This window comes from Myotis yumanensis, unplaced genomic scaffold, assembly GCF_028538775.1.
Source record: "Myotis yumanensis isolate MYYU_CA2020_CCGP unplaced genomic scaffold, mMyoYum1.0.hap1 SCAF_16, whole genome shotgun sequence".
In the NCBI taxonomy this organism is placed as follows: Eukaryota; Metazoa; Chordata; class Mammalia; order Chiroptera; family Vespertilionidae; genus Myotis; species Myotis yumanensis.
The window spans coordinates 11584053-11604313 of NW_027223767.1; the positions used below are offsets into that span (position 1 = coordinate 11584053).

General features: G+C 49.7%; 1 protein-coding gene across 1 annotated transcript in view; it reads left to right on the forward strand.

Annotated features, from left to right (window-relative positions):
* The first annotated feature begins 6178 nt into the window (after positions 1-6178).
* Positions 6179-20261, forward strand: part of PIK3R6 (phosphoinositide-3-kinase regulatory subunit 6) — a 48683-nt gene continuing 34600 nt past the window's right edge. The window contains exon 1 of the mRNA XM_070393284.1: positions 6179-6300. The gene's annotated coding sequence lies outside the window, so the exon portion shown is untranslated. The remainder of the gene's footprint in view (positions 6301-20261) is intronic.

Here is a 20261-nt window from a genome sequence, read left to right on the forward strand (position 1 = left end):
TATAAGCAGGTGTACAGCTGAGCCACACCACGAGGGTGCTGGCCTGCGGACCGCTGTCCCCTAGCTGGACCCAGGGCTCTGACCTTAATCGCCTGCTAGTCAATATTTGGAACAATTTCTCCAATTGAAGCCACAGATGGGATGTTTTTATTACCTGCTAAGGGTCTCCTTTGAGGCTGTCAATATACCAGGATAACAATCAGAATAGAATCTTAATAGATCTGAAAGGACTATAAAAAGATAGATGCACACAAAAACAAATAAAATACTACATTTGTGTTAAATATAAAAATAGGGATGGCGGGAGCAGAGTGTCGGGGGTCAACTGGGAATAAAGGGGAACATTTGTAATACTTTGAACAACCAAGTTTTTAAAAAATAGGGTCAAAGAGCAGCTCAAAAAAGCTCTAAGATATAAAACATTGACCAAATGCAATGTGTGGGCTTTTATTTTGGATGGTGACTCAAAGAAATCAAATGTTTAAAACACTTGGTACAAACAGAGAAATTTGTCATTGACAAGGTATTTGATTTTGAGGAATTATCCATTTTTAGGTGTGATTTTATTAATGTTGTAAGAATAAGGAGTTCTTAGTGTCTATTGACAGATGAATGGATAAGCAAAATATGGCATATACATAAAATAGATTATTATTCAGGCTCAAAAAGGAAAGAAATTCTGCAACATGCCATAGCATGAATGAATCTTGAGGGCATTATGCTAAGTGAAATAAGCCTGTCACAAAAAAAAAGAAAGATAAATACTGTTTGTTTCTACTTATATGAGGTACTTAGAATAGTCATATTCACAGAGACAGGAAGGAGGATGGTGGAGGCCAAGAGCTGGGGGAGGGGCATGGGGGTCATTGTTTAATGGGGACAGAGTTTCAGTTTTACAAGATGGAAAGAGCTCTGGACATGGATGGTGGTGGTGGTTGCACAACAATATGAATGTACTTTAAACCACTGAACTGAACCGCCTGGCTGCTCTCTGGGCAGAGCTGCTCACTTATGTGGTCCTAGGTTCTCTAAACTCTCATTTGTTCTTTGTGTGAAGTCAAGGTTGGGTTAATATTCTGGCACTGTGATTTTCACTCCAGATCTCACCTAGAATATGTACCCTGCAGAACTGGTATTTAATCTCTTAAGTGCAGTAGGTTCTTAAATATTAGTGATTGAGTCCAGTTCCTCATACAAGAGCCTATGCACACGTCCATGGCATTTTCAGAGGTAGGCGCATCCCGCAAACATGAAACAGAGTTTTCACATCTGAGAGCCGTGGATGCACAAATAAGTCGGAGCCTATTAGAAGCAAAAGATATGAAGACTGGTTCTCAGCCAGGTGGGTATCCGCAGTCTTTGGAAACAGGCAGGGGCGATTTTATTCGTACAACCACTAGAGAGCACTACTAGCATTTACTGCACTGAGACCAGTTGGGCTCAACACAGGACAATCCCACAAACAAGAATTTTACATCCAAAATACCAAATACCACTGGGTTTTACTCCCTATGCAGAAACGGAGGTTTTTCATTGGACAGTAGACAAAACTAAGGACACCTAATTTCTTGTGTAAGTATTCTGATAGGTAACCTAGCTACGCATTTAAACAGCCCCTGTAAGCTAAGAGTTCATCAAAAGCAGACAAAGTTCTATTGAATGATCCTTTTCAGTTCTCAAGACCTGCAATTAAATGAATCCAAATTCAAATCTGACACTGGTTCACCAGAGAAACAAAAATTAAAACCACAATGAGATACCACTTCACACCTGTCAGAGTGGCTATTATCAATAAACCAACAAACCACAAGTGTTGGAGAGGATGTGGAGGAAAGGGAACCCTCTTGCACTGTTGGTGGGAAGGCAGACTGGTGCAGCCATTATGGAAAACAGTATGGAGATTCCTCAAAAAATTAAAAATGGAACTGCCTTATGACCCAGTGATTCTGCTTTTGTGTATATATATCCAAAGAAACCCAAAACACTAATTCAAAAGAATACATGCACCCCTAGGTTCATTGCAGCTACTTACAATAGCCAAGCTATGGAAGCAACCCAGGTGCTCATCAATAGATGATGGGTAAAAAAGTTGTGGTACAAGCATGCAATGGAACAGTTCTCACCTATAAAAAAAAAGAAGAAGAAGAATGAAATCTTACCATTTGCAACAGCATGGATGGACCTAGAGGGTATTATGTTAAGTGAAATCAGTCAGTCAGAGAAAGACAAATACCCTATGACGTCACTTATTTGTGGAATCTAAAGAACAAAATAAATGACAAACAAAACAGAAACAGACTCATAGATACAAAGAACAGACTGATGGTTGCCAGAGAGGAGGGGATTTGGGGACTGGGTGAGAAAGGTGAAGGAATTAAGTACAAATTGGTAGTTATAGAATAGTCAAGTGAATGTAAAGTACAGCAGAGGGAATATAGTCCACAATCCTATCTAATAAAAGAGTAATATGCAAATTGACCATCACTCCAACACAAAAGATGGTCACCCCATGTGGTCAAAGATGGTCGCCACAAGATGGCCAGCAGGGGAGGGCAGTTGGGAGGGAACAGGCCTGCAGGGGAGGGCAGTTGGTGCAACCAGGCTTGCAGGGGAGGGCAGTTAGGGGCAACCAGGCCTGCAGGGGAGGGCAGTTGGGGGCGACCAGGCCTGCAGGGTAGGGCAGTTGGGGGTGACCAGACCAGCAGGGGGAGGGCAGTTAGGGGTGACCAGGCCAGCATGGGGGGAGTGGGGGGCAATCAGGCCAGCAGGGGAGGGCAGTTAGGGGCAATTGGGCTGACAGGGGAGCAGGTAGACATCAATCAGGCTGGCAGGGGACTGGTTAGCGGGTGATCAGGCTGGCAGGCAGAAGCAGTTAGGGGCAATCAGGCAGGCAGGCGAGCGATTGGGAGCCAGCAGTCCTGGATTGGAGAGGGTGCAGGCTGGGCTGAGGGACACACACACCCCCTGCACAAATTTTGTGCACCGGGCCTCTAGTATTGTAATAACTATGCCTGAGGCCAGGTGGGTACTTAAAATATTTGGGGGGGGACCACATTGTGAAGTGTATGATTGTCTAACCAGTATACTGTACGCCTGACACTCATGCAGAATAATATTGAATGTAAATTGTAACTGGAAAAAAAAAGAAGTCCAGAAAACAGATGAGACGCATTTGTCTGGATAGGTGGGACCGGACGGGGGTCTCCGGGAAAGAGGGATGAGGATGGGCCAGGAAAGATCAGTAACTTCAAAGCCCCAGGCTGAGTTGCAGGAGCAGCTCCCAGTGCCCAGGAGAGACAGAGGAGCGGGGAGGCTTGCAGGGGACAGCTCTGGAGTGTGGACAGGCACCAAGCCCCCCTCTGTGGCTGCCACACCCAGTGCAGTTACAGACCCAGCAGCTGATAAGAGGAGCAGGGTGGCCACAGAGGCATCATCAGCTTGTGACTTCCGATTCAGTTAGGCCCACGCTGATAAGAATGGCCACACTGCCTGGCCTCTGCTCAGTCCTGAACCTGCAGGGGCTGAGTTCTTGGTCCTTATTCATTTCACCCTTCCCAACTCTCTCCTTCCCTCCTCCCTCCACCCCTCTCTCTCTCCTTCCCTCTCTTCCTCCATTCACCCATTCATCCATTTACTTTATCTAAAAAGCCAAGCATTCTCTTAACATTCTCTTATCCTATGATGGGCAGAGTAATGAAGACTTCCTCTCTGCTTTCCCAGAAGTTACAGTGACGGCCAGAGAGGTGAGGCAGACATGTGACCTAAGAGCCCCAATACAAAGATGCAAAATAGAATGTGATTCCAGCCACACAAAAGGGGGACAGAACAGTACACGTGGGAGGGAAGCAGAGCCATAGAGCAGATTATTTACATTTCAGGCCTCTTTTTGTTGTTCTTGTTAATCCTCACCCAAGGATATTTTTCCATTGACTTTAGAGAGAGTGGCATGGAGGGGAGAGAGACACCGAGAGAGAAATATTAATGTGAGAGAGACACAGCGACTGGTTGTAGGCAACTGAGGTACATGCCCTTGATCAGAACCAAACCTGGGACCCTTCAGTCCTCGGGCTGAGGCTCTATCCACAGAATCAAACTGGCTGGGGCTGGACTCTCTCTCTCTCTCTCTCTTTTCAAATGTCCTCTTCTAGGAAATGAGGGGATGGAACAAAATGCACGCAAGCCTTTGCAGAAAAAGTGACTTCTCCTTTGGTTGCAAGTGACAGAAACCTAGCTCAAAGAGTCCTAATAAAAAAAAGGGGGGGAGGGGTATGTCTTGGATCACACAGTTGAACAATTGAAGAGTGGATCTAGGCTTCACGGTCAGGCAGAGCTGCATCTAGACCAGGGGTGGGCAAACTTTTTGACTCGAGGGCCACAATGGGTTCTTAAACTGGACCGGAGGGCCGGAACAAAAGCATGGATGGAGTGTTTGTGTGAACTAATATAAATTCAAAGTAAACATCATTACATAAAAGGGTACGGTCTTTTTTTTTTTTTTTTTTTTTAGTTTTATTCATTTCAAACGGGCTGGATCTGGCCCGCAGGCCGTAGTTTGCCCATGGCTGATCTAGACATTCAGACAAAGCCGCCAACAATCTGTCACTCTCCACTTACCCATTAGGCCAAACCGATGAGAGCATAGCAATCTGTGAGCTTTACCAACGTCTGGAAATGGGTTGGAGATTCCCCGAAAGACTGCTTGGCTTCAAAATGTGAGAAAAAGAAAAAACATGACAAGCTAGCAGACGTGTCACCGTGGAGGCCAGCTGCTCCCCAGCCCGGCCCTCCCCTCGTCGCCAAGGCCGGTACCTGTCACCCTCATCCGTGTCCTCTTTGCCGTCCTTGACAGTGTTGACCGTCATCTCCTTGACGCTCTCTCCCCAGCTTCCTGGCCCTCCACTCTTCCTCCTGCCCCTCCGACTTCTTCTTGGCTCTGCTCTGCTGAACGAAGGATGACTTAAAGGGAGCCGGGAGGAGGGCGGGGAAGAGGATGCGCACACAGGCAAAGCCGGGGTCACTGAGGAGCTGCAGTCGGTCACGACTTCTGGGAGGAGACAGAGTGATGGGGTAGAGCCCGAGGTTGGGGATGCAAGAAGGACCAGATGGAGAAGGTCTTTACAGGTCGCGCCAGGAGTTTGGCTGGTCTCTTGAAGGCAATAGGGAGCCACTGAAGGGGTCATGTGTTTCACTGTCAGAAGGAGGCCTCCGGCAGCGAGGTGGGGGCAGCATTCCAGGGATACATGAGGCTGTTGCCAGAATAGAGGAGACACACTGTGGGGAAGGTCTGTGAGGAGGATTCTCCAAAAGGTCGGGGCCTCTGAGGGGCCTGGCTGAAGGCGGCAGCCCCTGCCTTGACTTTTCCAAACAAGTCCGATCCCCCTGGGTGTTTTGCTAGAATCTCTATGTTTAGTCTTTAAAGACCTGACCTTGTAAAAGCATGTGCTTTCTCAACGATACTTGCCCCGCTGATTGTATCTAGAGGTTAATTTGAGGTCAAGCCGTTGTGACAATAAAAGCCAAAGGAGGCAGGCGAACAGGGCGACTCGGCGGCGATAGGCAGGTAGTGCCTCAGCCCCCTCTCTCACAGAAACGTGTGTTAAAGTCATCATTCATCCGTCATCCAGGGTCTGCCCGTCAGTCCCGGCACAAGATGACAGTGCCTGATGAAGCAGTGATGGTGGGAAAAAGCGGTGGGTTCCTGAGGCGTTGACAGGACTTGGTGCTGCTTAGATGTTAGAGGTGAGGGAGCCAGAGGTGTTAGGAACGAGTCTCGGGTTTCTGATTCTAAGGTGAGGAGCAGAACAGTGGGTGTGAAGGGGAAGTGATGAGCTAGGTTCGTACACACTTTGGAGGTGCCTGAGGTCTCTCTGGCTGAGTGTCCGGAGGCAGGTGCTCGGTGGGTCTGGAGCTCGGGAGAGAGGTCAGCGCTGCCCGCGTCACTGCTCAGTCAGCAGCAGGACTTCTGGGAGGAGACAGAGGTGCCGACCTCCTGCCTGATAAGAATAAAGAACCTCCGTGACCATGGCTGACCACAGAGCAACCTCGCAGCAGGATGCGCCCTGGGAGGAGCTCTGAGGCCTGAGGGGAAGGGGAAGGGGAAGGAAGAGGAGGGGACAGAGCCAGCCTGTTCAACCCTCGGCTTTTCTCTGCAGATCTGGAGGCTGCAGCTGAGACTGAGAGCACCAGCCTGGCTCCTCTAGGGCATCGGCTTCTCTGGGGCTGGCAGCCTCCCGGGGCAGGACTGTGGGGAGCTCATCAGCTGAAGGACTTGGGGGGCTGAGCTGCAGCAGCTGAGCCGAGGTAGGTGCTGGCTGGGGCGGGGTCTGCAAGGGAGGAGCAGAAGAGGCAGATCAGAGCAGAGCAGATGGGGTGCCTGGAGGAGGGATGCTGGAGGAGGGTCCAGGGAAGGGCTGAGGCAGCCCTGGCTCTGAGGAACACAGGCCCAGCCTCTCTGAGAAGGGTTACCCAGATCTGGCGGCTACTAGGACCACGCAGCCAAGTTAAGATTGTTCAGCCCATTTTCACAAGAAGAAAGGACACAGGCCCATGTGAGAAGACCTCTTCTTTCTTCTCCGAATCTTGCAAATACCGATAATCATAAGATTAATGTACAATAATCATAAGACTACAGTCCTGTCCGTGCTGTAGAGTCCATTCCCCATCCCACTGGATTCTCATGAGCAATCAGAGGTAGTAGACTGGATACATGTTCTAATGCCCATTTTATAGGCTGAGAGACTAAAGCTTAGAGAGATGAAGCAACCTACCAAAGATTACAGGGTGATAAGCAACTCAGAACGAGCCTTCTGGGTTCCCTCTGCACCCCTTCTGGGGCGGCTTCTGCCCACCCCTCTCCCAGGGAACCTGGAGCCAGTGAGGCCAGTCTGGCCGCTCTCTCCACACACATGGATCGAGCATCTTCTAGACGTGCGGCCAGCGCGAGTCCAACCAAGGCCGGTCTCCATCCTTGAGAAGCTGGCCGGCTGGTGTGGGGGTTGAGACCTGCCTACGAATGACTAACAGAGAAGGTCAAACGCGCCAGAGCCATGGGCGGGTGGGGGGTGAAGGCGGAGGTTGGCGCTGGGTGTGGGATCTGGAAGGGCTCGGCGGGAGGTGCACCTGAGCCTTGAGGGCGGCAGACGGTTTGTGTGCAAACACGAGGCACGTGTGCAAACCCATGGAGTAGGAGAGTGGCTGTGAGAGGTGGCGTTAAAGGAAAGAACGGCTGGAGGTTCAATTTGGACACCAAAGTGTAGAGTTTATGGAGGACTTTCAGGTCTGGCCTGTCCTGTTTCTTTATTTGGTTTTAAGTGGATTTTGAATATGATCTCATTTAGCCTTCACAGTAATCCTGTGAGTAGGTGCTATTATTAAGTCTCTTTTTTTAATATATATCTTTATTGATTTCAGAGAGGAAGGGAGAGGGAGAGAGAGAAACATCAATGATGAGAGAGAATCATTGATCGGCTGCCTCCTGCACGCCCCACACTGGGGATCGAGCCCACAACCCGGGCATGTGCCCTGACTGAGAATCAAACTGTGACCTCCTGGTTCATAGGTCGGTGCTCAACCACTGAGCAACACTGGCCAGGCCATTAGGTCTCCTTTAAAGTTAGGGAAACTGAGGGGCAAAGGTTTTAAGCTACTAGTCCAAGTTGCCATAGCAATAGAGAGGGCTGAACCCAGGCAGCTCAGCTCTGCACAGCCGCTCGCCAGGGCCTGCGCGCCCCTCTGTTACCTGGGAGAGATCGTCTCCTGGACTGGCAGTGAGTGGGAAGGCCACGCTGCAGTCAGCGCCACCTCGTCCTGGCCCCAAAGCTTCCAGGCCTGCGTGCAGCTCCCTGCCCCCGGGAACAATGCTCTCCCCTCACCCTCAGAATGGCCTTCCAACAGCCAGGTGTTTCCTTCCGGGCTATTGGCAGACATAGAGGAGGAAATGGGCCGTCCCATCCACAGGGAGCAGCCACACGGGAGCAGGCCGTCCCCTCCCCGACCCCGCAGGATCTGGAAAGCCTCACAGGGTGAGGGATGAGGAGTGAGGGATGAGGGGTGAGGGGTGAGGGGTGAGGGATGAGGGGTGAGGGAACCCTCATTCCTACTCCCTCCCTGCTGCTTTGAGTCTGCTGCCACATGCTCTAAACCAGAGAACCAGGTGTGCTATCTGGCCAGCGTGACTGTCTCACTGGAAAGAGCACCTGCCCCTGATGCCCTGGGCGTGAGGCAGCGGTGGTGGGAGGAGGGGAAAGTGGATTCTTGGGGAGCAGGGAGGTGGCAGGCTTAGGACGTCCCTTCTCTCTGTGCCAGGCTGTGGGCAGAGGGCATGAGGGAGGCAGAGGTGCAGTCCTGGGAAATCCACACCTTTTTCCCAGGTTTTAGTCCGGAAGGGGTGGCCACAGGGCGGTCCGGGGGGTGGTTCTTCTGTCTGAACAGCCTGCCCTAGGAGCCAGCAGTAAGAGCTTGGGGTGCTGGGGTGGGCGAGGATGGTCAGAACCTGGGTCTTTACTGTGAAACCCTGACCCTGAGCCAGGCCTCTTCACATCCTCCCCTAAATCCTGCTTACTCCAGTCCTTCCTCTCCGGAAGCCTTCCCACGGTATTTGCATCAACTACGGACAGTGGCCACTATGAACACACTCCCGTCGGCCTCTTCCTGCTGCCTCCCAACGAGCGCCTCTATGGTTCTGTGGACAGTCCTGGGGCCTGCTTTTCCCTAAGGCAGTGACCAGTGTGGTCTGCACCTGCCCCAGGACTGCTCATTGTGGATGTGCTGTATTTAAGGAGATAGGCCCTTGAAATCCCAATTCCTTCATTCACTTATTCATTCACTTATTCATTCACTTATTCATTCACTCATTCTCTTTGTCTCTGGTCTGGTCCGTCTGTCAAGACCATGAGGGGTCTAAAATTTTACTCTACTTGTAACTAACTGCCGGGCCTGACCAGCAGACTCTGAGCTACAGATGAATGATTACTCTGACACTAGTTTCTGTGAAAGAGAAGGCTAAGGGACTGCTTGGTTTGAGAAACCAAACAGCCCCGTTCGCCTACCTCTTCAGGCTTTTATTGTAACAGCAGCTTGAACTAAAATTAACTATTAATATTATCAGGAGGGTAAGCAGCCTTGAGAAGACACATGCATCTGTAGTGTCCTTTAAGGAAGGACATCTAAAGACTAAACATAAATATTCCAGTAAAACACCCCGGGGGCTCAGACTTGTTTGCAAAAGTCAAGGCAGGGGCTGTTGCTGTTGACAAGGTCCCCCTGGAGGCCCCTGACCTTTCCAAGATTCTTCCTTACAGACTTTCCAACCAAGTCCCATGCTTCCCCACATCTCCCCCTTTTTGTTTTGCTGGCTGCAGAAGACAGAGGGACGCAGTGAACTTTCTGCTTTGGAATGTCGGGGTCAGCAAAGCGTGTTTACTGCTCAAGCTCTGATTTTGTAGACTATAAGAAAAACAAAGGGAATTACAATGACAGCAATGATTAGTCCAATCAGGTACTAATTGATTCAAGGAAACCGTGTGGTGGGGTCTAGCCACTCCAAATGCTCCTTTACCGTATTCTAAGCTGTAGTCTGGTTTTCATGTTCATTGATAGCAAGAAAGGACTCTTTAATTTGCCTTTGCAACATGTTTACTTCTTCAGTAAGGCTATCATGAAAGACTCCCTATAGATGCTTTTTAATGTCAATCTACTGATGGTGACTACTGTTCCGTTTTAAGGGGTGACACATACGTGCTTATGCTCCCAGTTGCAATTGAGCACTTGCCTGTATGCTATCGTGTCCTGTCTTTCCCCCAGATATTTAATGGCTGCCTCTATTGCCTGTAGTCTAGCTAATATTTTTTTATCTATGTGCTATTATATAGTGAATTCCCCAGTTACATTATAGGCCATATTGTCTACAAATGTGGCCTTCTACACAGACTCAGAAAGGGCCTCCACGGTGATGCTGGCGGTAGTAAGAATAACAACAGGCGAGATGATGGCTGCAATGAGCATCCCCAAAAATCTTTTGGGCCATGATTGGCTCAATGCTCTTTCTAAGACTTCAATAGCTGATGAGCCTTGCCATTTCCTGGTGATATTAACAGGTATTAGGATTTCTGCTTGTCTCCTAAGTACCATAATAGCGCTGATGTTCAATGAGGTAATATTCTGGGTGGTAATACAGGATGCAAAATAAGTTTCTTCTCCAACCTGGGCTAGAAAAGATGAGCTATGGTTTATTAGTAGATTGGGGCCCATAACAAAGACATAGGGGTGGGTGGTGTAAGTCAGGTTATTGTCAGTAAGATTATCAGTGAAAGTCGTACTATTGTGGCTGGAGGAGTTCTGGCAGTCACTGTGCCATGCCATGATAGGGTTTAATCCGATGAGCTGGAATCCACAGCGGCCCTGTGGGGGTGAAACACACCCATATCCTCTCCCCCATGTTAATAATTCATTGGGTCCTTGAGTCCTATATTTCCCCTTTTTTGTTTTACTAGTATGCTCTTTAATGTCAAATGGGTATGCTCGACAACGGCCTGCCCCTGTGGATTGTAAGGGATTCCCGTGGAATGCTGGATGGACCAAGTCCTAGCAAAGGCATGGCTGCTATAAGCAGGCCCATTGTCAGTTTTTATCTTGGTTACTATGGCTATAATTGGAAACAGTTCTTATTGAATCTATGTAAAGAAATGTATTACTACTTATTAAGAATTCTGGAGGGACAAGTAGAAAGAGAAATATATAATTTACCAAATTGCTTTAAAAATGCTTCCTTATATCTGAAAAACAAAAAGTTTAAGAATTAGTAATACTTTCAACAAAAGTTAGAAAAGCTATATAATTATTTTCTATTCATTTAGCCCCATAATAAAATGTTTGTTTCTCCTGATTTTTCCTGCTAGTACGTCTATAAATCCAGATACTTTATGGAGTAATGGCAGTGACATGGAACCTTGTCCTTTCTGTAAAACACAATATTTCACAATAACAATTAGAGCTATAAATGAAAGCATAACATAGTTATTATTTGACAAAGCTTCCCATGTACTTTGGGCAGGAAACTTTCCTTTGTGAGAGAGAAAACAAACACTTGAGGCATTCCAGAGCCTATTGGAATGACCTACAGCTAATTCTAGGTCAAGGAAAAGTTTCTTAAAATTTAAACACTGGAAGGATTGTCAAATACATTAGACTAAAAGATTGTATATTATTATTATTACCAGAGGCCTGGTGCACAAATTCATACATGGGTGGGATCCCTCCCAGCTGATCGGGGCCAGGGAGGGTACTGGGGGAGAGACTACAGGAGGTTGGCTGTGGGAGCGCACTGACCACCAGGGGGCAGCTCCTGCATTGAGCGTCTGCCCCCTGGTGGTCAGTGTGTGTCATAGCTACTGGCTGGTCTTCCAGTCATCTGGTTGTCCAGTCATAACAGATGCTAAGGTTTTTATATATATAGATTATTAAATAGTGTTAAGTAATTTATTCATTTAAAGTAATCAAGTTCCTGATTAACATAATCATTTTAATAATCCTATATAGTAAAAGCCTAATATGCTAAGTGTCCGATTGTTCTTTCGATCATTTGACCGGTCGCTATGATGTGGACTGACCACCAGGGGGCAGATGCTCCGACTGGTAGGTTAGCTTGTTGCTGAGGTCTGGCCCATCGGGACTGGGCGAGATGGACCAGATACACCCTGGAGCCCTCCAGTGGTCCCTCTTAGGCCCCGATCATGCACTGGTGGGTCCCTCAGCCTGGCCTGTGCTCTCTCACAATCCAGGACCCCTCGGGAGATGTTGGAGAGCCAGTTTCAGCCCAATCCCCACAGGCCAGGCAAGGGGACTCCACCGGTGCACAAATCTGTGCACTGGCCTCCAGTCCTATATAATAAAAGCCTAATATCCTAAGTGTTCGGTTGTCCAGTCATCTGTTCAACTAATCAAAGCATAATCCTATCTAATAAAGAGGGAATATGCTAATTGATCCTCATGCTGTCACAAAGATGGCAGTGCTCACAGCCAATAAGGAGGGAGTATGCTAATTGACTGCCCTGCCCTCAAAGATGGCAGCGCCCACAGCCACAAGATGGAGGCACCCAGTCCCCTCAGCCCCGCAGGGGTGGCAGGCACACACAACAAGGCCGGGCCCGCCCCTAGGTGGGCCCAACCTTGCCTTGCACCTGCCTCCGGAGTCCCCCAGTCCCCTCAGCCCCCTAGCCACCCAGGGCCAGCCCGAGGTACAGGGAAGCCTCAGATGGTGGCTGCCCAGTCGCCCAGGGTCGGCCCAAGGTGCAGGTAACCAGGGCCGGCTGAGGCTTGTGCTGCCAGCAGTGGCAGCAGCAGAGGTGTGATGGGGGCATCACCTTCCCCTGATCGCCAGGTCACCTCCTGCCCTGAGGGCTCCGGACTGTGAGAGGGGGCAGGCCAGGCTGAGGGACCCCCTCCAGTGCATGAATTTTCATGCACTGAGCCTCTAGTATGCTAATGATATGCTAAGGCCGTTCAACCACTTGCTAAGATGTGCACTGACCACCAGGGGGCAGATGCTCTGACTGGTAGGTTAGCTTGCTCCTGAGGTCCGGCCCATTGGGACTGAGTGAGATGGACCGGACATGCCCTGGAGCCCTCCTGTAGCCCCTCCCCAGCTGGCCAACCTCCTGTGTCCCTCCCTGGCCCTGATCATGCACGGGTGGGGTCTCTCGGCCTGGCCTGTGCCCTCTCTCAATCCTGGCTGAGGGCACAAATTTTGTGCACCGGGCCTCTAGTATACATATAAAACCTTTGCTTCCTAGGCAAATACAGGAAAAACCTTTTTTTCCCTTTACTTTTAGAAATAGGTTTATTTTTCCAATGGAAAATATACTTACATTCTTAAGAAGCATAACAGAGATAACATGACCACATAGTTACTGATGATAAGGGCACTCGTTTTCCCTGGGCCTGATTTCTTTTTAAATTCCTGCCCCCTTGTTCCCAGAGATTAAGGTCTAGCATTCCAGCATCAGGGAGCCAAGGATTATAAATTATAACAGTTTGTAAGAGGCATTTTAGTTGTTCTTCTGTAACAGAGGCACCACCTGCTTTTACTAACTGCTTCAGCACTGCGCTATATTGCTGCTGTTCTGTGGATAACTGTTGTCCCATTATGAAAGCTTAGCTGAGAAACAATCCCCTCGAACTTGGAAATCCCCAGTGGGCTCCAATGACTTACTGAGCAGTTACTTTCCTTTTCTTCCTCTTTGTTTTCGATTCCCTCGAGTCTTGTTCAGTTCCTTGGTCCTCACATGGGGAACCGTTTGCTGGGGCTGACCAGCAGACCCTGAGCTACAGATGAATGATTACTCTGACACTAGTTTTTGTGAAAGAGAAGGCTAAGGGACTGCTTGGTTTGAGAAACCAAACAGCCCCATTTGCCTGCCTCCTCAGGCTTTTATTGTAACAGCAGCTTGAATTAAAATTAACTATTAGACATTATCAGTAGGGTAAGCATCCTTGAGAAGACACATGTGTCTGCAATGTCCTTTAAGCAAGGACATGTCTAGAGACTAGACATAAAGATTCCAATAAAACACCCGGGGGTTCAGACTTGTTTGGAAAAGTCAAGGCAGGGACTGCTGCCTTTGGCAAGGCCCCCCAACCTTTTGGAGATTCCTCCTTACAGACTTTCCAACCAAGTCCGGTGCTTCCCCACAACTAACAAGTTCGCTTGCCACAGTGTTAAGGTCGTTGGCAGAAAACACGCGACTCCAGGGTCAGAGATGAAGGACTTTATTACTCACAGCACAATCAGAGCATGAGTGTCATGTCCTTCGGTTCCCCTGGCCTGCCAAGCCCCTGGGGACAGCACGGAGTGGAGCCAGTGAATGCTGTCCCAACCAAGGAACCTGAGCTCAGGAAGCACAGGTTTCACAATGAGCTGCCAGCAGATCTTTGCCCTGGAAGGAAGCATTGTCTCTATTATACTGAACGGCGCTCTGCCTGGGGGGAGACACACTCTCTCTTTTCCAAAGCTATTCATGACACAAACTTTCTTGAAGACGTGACCTGAAACGAAAGCTCACAGGCCTGCATAAACCATGGAGAGCTGTCTGCCAACACCCTCCTTAGTGCCTGGCTGGCTCCTCCCTTCACCTGGGCATGATTCCTGCAGCTGTCACCTAGCTTGCTCTCTTCCTTCTACAGGTTTCTATTCAGATGCCACCTCTTCAATGAGAACTCCCTGGTCACCCTTTTAAAAACCACACCCCCAACCCTGGAACCCCTCATTCTCCTTCCCAGTCTCATTCTTATAGCACTGCCATCATCTAACATGCAGTTTAATCACTGACTTTGTCTATACCATCCATACTCACTACATACCCACTAGACTGGAGCACTACCTTTAGGAGGGCAGGTGTCTTGGCCTATGATAAGGTATTGCCATATCCCCAGGACCTAACACAGTGTCTACCATCCAGAAGATGCTCAGTAAATGTTGAATGAATGAATGAATCCTTCCATGCATGGATCTGGTCTTCAACTGAAGACACGTTTTCCGACCTTGTGTCTGGAGCACAGTGTCCATCACACAGTGAGGCTCAGTAACTGCTGAACAAATGAAACGATGCATGGACAGTGCGGGGTGAGAGGCCACAGTGCAGTGACCGTGGCGCTTCTCCCGGCTCACTGGGATCCACCCCGGGCCGCGCGCCCTGCTGCCTGTGCCGGGTGCTGGCGTCTTCCTGACTGGAGACAGAGGTCATGTGCTTCTTTCCTGTGATGCCACGTTCTTGCTGTGACTAGAGGAATGCTGAGGTCCAGCCCCGGAGATCCAGGGGTTCCCAAAGGTGTGGACGGAGTCGGCGAAGAATGTTTTACACAGAGACAGCGTTCAGAACTCTCTAGCTCTCTTTAGTCTCTGTGGATCTTCCTGTGCCTGGCTGAGGCCACAGAGAAAGATCCTGAGGCAAGCTGAGCCTTTATTTTTATAGTCAGAGGAAAACAAGGTAGTGGTTTCCAGAGTTACACTGTTCTTGTGAGTTTCACTTGTTTTTGTTCTTGTTGCACTTCCCTCAGCCCATTAGCTTCCCAGGTAAGATCTAGGGAGCATCATAAGGTCAAGCCTAATTATGCTTAAGAGGACTGTGCCCTCTAAGCTGGGACTTGTTTGTGACTTTGCCAACAGGTCAGTCCGAGGTTTAACCCTATAGAGGCTCCCCACAGAGGAACAGGGAAACCACAGGGCACGAGGGCTGAGCTCTGAGGTGCCATGTGCTTGGTCAGAGGCACAAAAGGAGCAGCCGGGCGTTGCAGCCAGGTTGTCCGAGATGGGGCCCGAGACAGATCCCCAAGCACAGGTGGCAGGGGTGCCCGTGATGGGAGCGTGGCAGAGCACAGTGTCCTCGCTACTGTGTCTGCGTCCCCGTCCCCTCCCCATGGGATGACTGGCTCCTCTGCCAGTACTCTGAGCATCAAGATGATGTCTGTTTCCTGTGCCATGTGTCCTACCAGCCATGCCCCCCAGAGTGGCTTCCGCTCCCGGCCTGAGAGCAGCTTGGGGACAGGGACACTGTCTCGTCTCCATCTGAGTGCCTGGCAGCCGTTCATTCAACGATATTTACCGAGGGCCTTCCGGGAGGTGTAAACCCTGTGGGTTAATGAGGACACAGCAGTGGACGTGACAGAGTCCTGCCCCCGTGGAGCTTGCATTCTAGCGGGGCAACCGGACAATTAACACACAGGACCCCATGCGGCAGGTGCTAGGAGAAGCAGCACGTGCCCCCTGGACACTTGTCAGACGATTCACATAGCACCACGGGCCGCCCGAGCCCCACTGACTTTATTTTTATTCCTTTTTTAAATTTATCTTTATTGTTGGAAGTATTACAAATGTCCCTTTCCCCCTCCATTGACCCCCTCCACCCCGGACCTCCCCCTTTCCCCGGCCGACCACACTGCTGTCTGTGTCCACGGCTGTGCATATACTTTTAAGACTTTTTAACACGACGGCTCCTTCTGGGGAAGGGCACTGATGGGCCAGAGGAGAGCTAGGACACTTGCTTTTCACTGTACAGCCACGTGTGCCTTTTATGTTTACCGCAGGCCTGGTTTTGTACGTGACGGGTGAGTTTTAACACCACACTAGGCAGAGTGCGCCTCTGGCTCCCGTGTGAACCTGTGAAGCGGGTATGTGATCAGCAGGCTGTGGACCTCGGGTCTGTGAGCTGTCAGTGTGCGTGTCTCGGCCGGGAGTGTGACTGCGCTCACTAAGAAGTCGCAGGCTGGTTAGACCTCTGGCTCCTAAGGGCAAGGGCCCTGTCATTTCTTGATCTCTGTGCTCCCCGCCCTGCACAATGTCTGCCACATGGATGGTGTCCCCTAGATGCTCTTTCATTTCCTCGGCAACCTCTGACCCTCAAAGCTCTGTCTGGCGCTAGGAAGCCACCCCCAGGGCCTCTGAGCAGCCCAAATACATGTTCCAAGTCTGTGGGTGGAAGTGTCACACTTTTTGCACAGAGCAGTTTCTCAGGCTTTGTTTTATACAAGACAAGCCCGGGGCTCCTCTGGCTTCCCAGGCTCCCGCACGCTGGCTGCTGGAGGGGAACAGAGACGGCTCAGGCAGGGCTGTGGCCAGCACCCGGGGCCTGCGTGCACATCAGAAAGAAGCATCCCCTCCCCCTCCAAGCAGACAAGTTACAGCAAGCGCCTCTTTGGACAGATAAGTGACAAAACCCCGCCCCCCTGGCTGGGTAAATCACCGAGAGGCCAGTGGCCTGGACAGCAGCCCCCATCCTAGTGAGGTGCAAGGCGCAGCTGGGACAGGATCTCCCCCGAGAAGCAGAAAGTCAGAGCCACTCAGCGCAGGATGGAGGCTCCCTTCACCTGCCAGCAGCTCGGAGATCTTCCTCGGGTTTCGACGTGGCACGTGCAGTCAGCTCCTCTGAGGTTCACAGACGGGGTGGTATGGGTGCTTAAACAGGCAGCTTTACTCCCCGAGAAACCCGTGTCGTCCTGGAGTGAAGACAAATGAGAGATGCATTTTGAGAATGACCTGGGTTCTGCTTGTTGCCATTTCCTGTCTTCTTGCAAGCTTGTCCCCTGAGGGTGTCAGCACGCCCCCCCCCCCCCCCCGCCCCCGCACTGGTGTGGTCAGCAGCCCCAAAGGACCGGAAATAGACAGAGGTGCCCTGCAGAAGACAGTAGGGCTGGACAAAATGTCCCCAGCAGCTGCACGGATATATGTAAACACCGAGTAAAGGTTTGACGAATGCATGAGTGAGCGACGGAATGGATAGAAGAGTGACTAAGGAGGCTTTCTGACAGAGAGTGTTTAAGCTCCTTAGAATTTCACTTTCAATGAAAAATCAGCCCAGACACCCCCACATTTACACAGTAAGAGGACACTCCTCTTTCAATCCGTATGTGTGTGATTTGTTTTCCATAGAGGCTGCTTGATGTCCATGATTAGCTGATTCTATCCAGGGAGAAGTTCATCTGTGTGTTCATTTTATTTTACTGGGGCAGAGGGTGACCCGAGAGGTTGAGGGGGGTGCTGGGAAGAAGGCCAGGGTGGTGGCCGTGATGGCACACTCCAGCCCGGGTGTCCTCATTCATTGGCCATGTGACTTTGGCAAGACACTTCATCTTCATTCATTCATCCATCACATGTTTCTCTGAAATGTTTATTTATTGTCTACTGGGTGCCAACAGTGCCCTCGGTACAGGACACGCTGCATGAAGAAGACACACCAACATCCAGTGTCTGTGGAGCTCACGTTCTCATGGGCAGCCAAGAACACTAAAGCACAGGAACATTCCTGCTACTGAGAAACGCTATGAGTAAAATTCAAGCGTGCGCTAGAGCATGACTGGGAGGGTCGCTTTAGATAGGCTGGTCAGGAAAGTCCTCCCTGAAAAGTGACATTAAAAATAAGCCATGAGCCCTGACCGGTTTGGCTCAGTGGATAGAGCGTCGGCCTGCGGACTGAAGGGTCCCAGGTTCGATTCCGGTCAAGGGCCTGTACCTTGGTTGCGGGCATATTCCCAGTAGGGAGTGTGCGGGAGGCAGCTGATTGATGTTTCTTTCTCATCGATGTTTCTAACACTCTATCCTTCTCCCTTCCTCTCTGTAAAAAATCAATAAAATATATTTTTTTAAAAAAAGAAGAAGAGAAACCACAGATGCTTTCATATTAAAATAAATAAATAAATAAATAAATAAGCCATGAGGTGAGACCCTGATGAGCCAGAGGGGGAGGGGAGGGGATGAGGCTGGAGAGGTGGGCTGGTGAGGCAAGGTGTAGGCAGGATGAGGAGTGTGGCGTTCACTGTAAGATCTAAGGGAACCATGGGAGGGCTTTAATCAGAGCTGGATTGCAGGGGGAGAGTGGCATCTGGAGATGCAGTGAAGAGGCTGCTGTTAACAAAGCAAGAGATGCCGGTGGCCTGGACCCCTGGGGGTAGAGGGAGTGATACAGAGGTTATCACGATCTTTCTTCACAACCACACAGCTAGTGGGGGGACCTGGGAATGGCCTTCCGGGCCACTGGGTCCACCACTGGATTTGGGACCAGGACCCCGATCTGTGCTGTCCCCACTGCCTGTCCCCGTGTGCTGGCTCCCACCACACCACACAGCCTCTTCCCAGCTCCTCTCCCTGGACTGGGAACCCCCAAGGCCAACCACAGTCTTCCATTCACCGTCGAATTTTTATGTTTGAATTGTCATAGTTCATTCAGATTGTGATGTCTGTTCTTACCACGAAAACGTGCCACAGCGTCTTTAGAGACAGAAATGTCATGAGTGCGCATTTCTCTTTTCAGCAGGGATGTGGGTCCCCGATCTCCACGCCAAGCCCTTAATCACGAAGTTGTCCTGAAATAGTCTGCCCTTCGCTCTGGTGCTGGGGGTGCCCAGCTCACAGACAAAGGCGGAGGCTGCAGCTCAGAGAGGCAAGTGATGGGCCCGCAGGTGCAGGCGGGGAGCGGGACTTGTTTAGGCTCCAGGAGGCCACAGTCAGCCTCACAGCTCAGCAGCCCCGGGTGCCCAGGGAGGGAGAGAAGAGCAGTTATTTTCATAGTTTATTGGCTTTTCACCCTGATTTTGTCACACACAGTGCAAAGCGGTGGCTGCGTTCTTAGGTTGGATGGTGGCTCACAGATGTCCATGTTGTCGCTGTTTCACAGCTTACATGTAGGCTAGCTCTCCCTTCTCTGTGCCGCCTGCTACATAAGAAAAATAAAGTCAAACATGCTTAATATTAAGAAATCAGAAGATGTAAAAATTAGTTAAAATAAAATTTACCGCCCTGACCGGTTTGGCTCAGTGGATAGAGCATCGGCCTGCGGACTGAAGGGTCCCAGGTTCGATTCCGGTCAAGGGCATGTACCTTGGTTGCGGGCACATCCCCAGTAGGGGGTGTGCAGGAGGCAGCTGATCGATGTTTCTCTCTCATCGATGTTTCTAACTCTCTATCTCTCTCCCTTCCTCTCTGTAAAAGATCAATAAAATATATTTTTAAAAAATAATAATAAAATAAAAAATAAAATAAAATTTACCTATAACCCCACTGGCTACAGGTGAGTGATGTCCCTCCTTTTTTTTTTTTTTTTTTTGTAGTTTGGTGTGTATCATTAAAAAATAAGGCACTCGTCCACACACATACAAATAAGTAGAAGTAATACTGGTGTCTGCCCACTGGTGTCCTGTGTGTGAATGGTTAGGTTTCATAAAGCTGTGAGAGCACCATTGAACGAGCAGTCCATTTTTGTTGTAAATTCTAGAATCTGGTAAAAACTATTTGAGCATATAAGCATGTGATGCCATTTGCAAAGTAAGATGTGGGCTTCTCTTTTTAAAAAATACTTTACTGCCCTGGGCAGTTTGGCTCAGTGGATAGAGCGTCAGCCTGCGGACTGAAGGGTCCCCGGTTCTATTCCAGTCAAGGGCACGTGCCCAGGTTTGGGGCTCGGTCCCCAGTAGGGGGCGTGCGGGAGGCAGCCAATCAATGATTCTCTCTCATCATTGATGTTTCTATCTCTCTCTCCCTCTCCCTTCCTCTCTGAAAGCAATAAAGATATTTTTTTTAAAAAATACTGTACTTTTTTATTTTGTAAACCAGAGGCCCAATGCACGAAATTCGTGCAAGAGTAGGCCTTCCTTCCCCCGGCTGCCGGCACCAGCTTCCCTCTGGTACCCAGAACCCAGGCTTCCCTCCGGCTCCAGCTTTGTCCAGAATGATGTCCAGTCTAATTAACATATTACCCTTTTATTAGTATAGATTATTA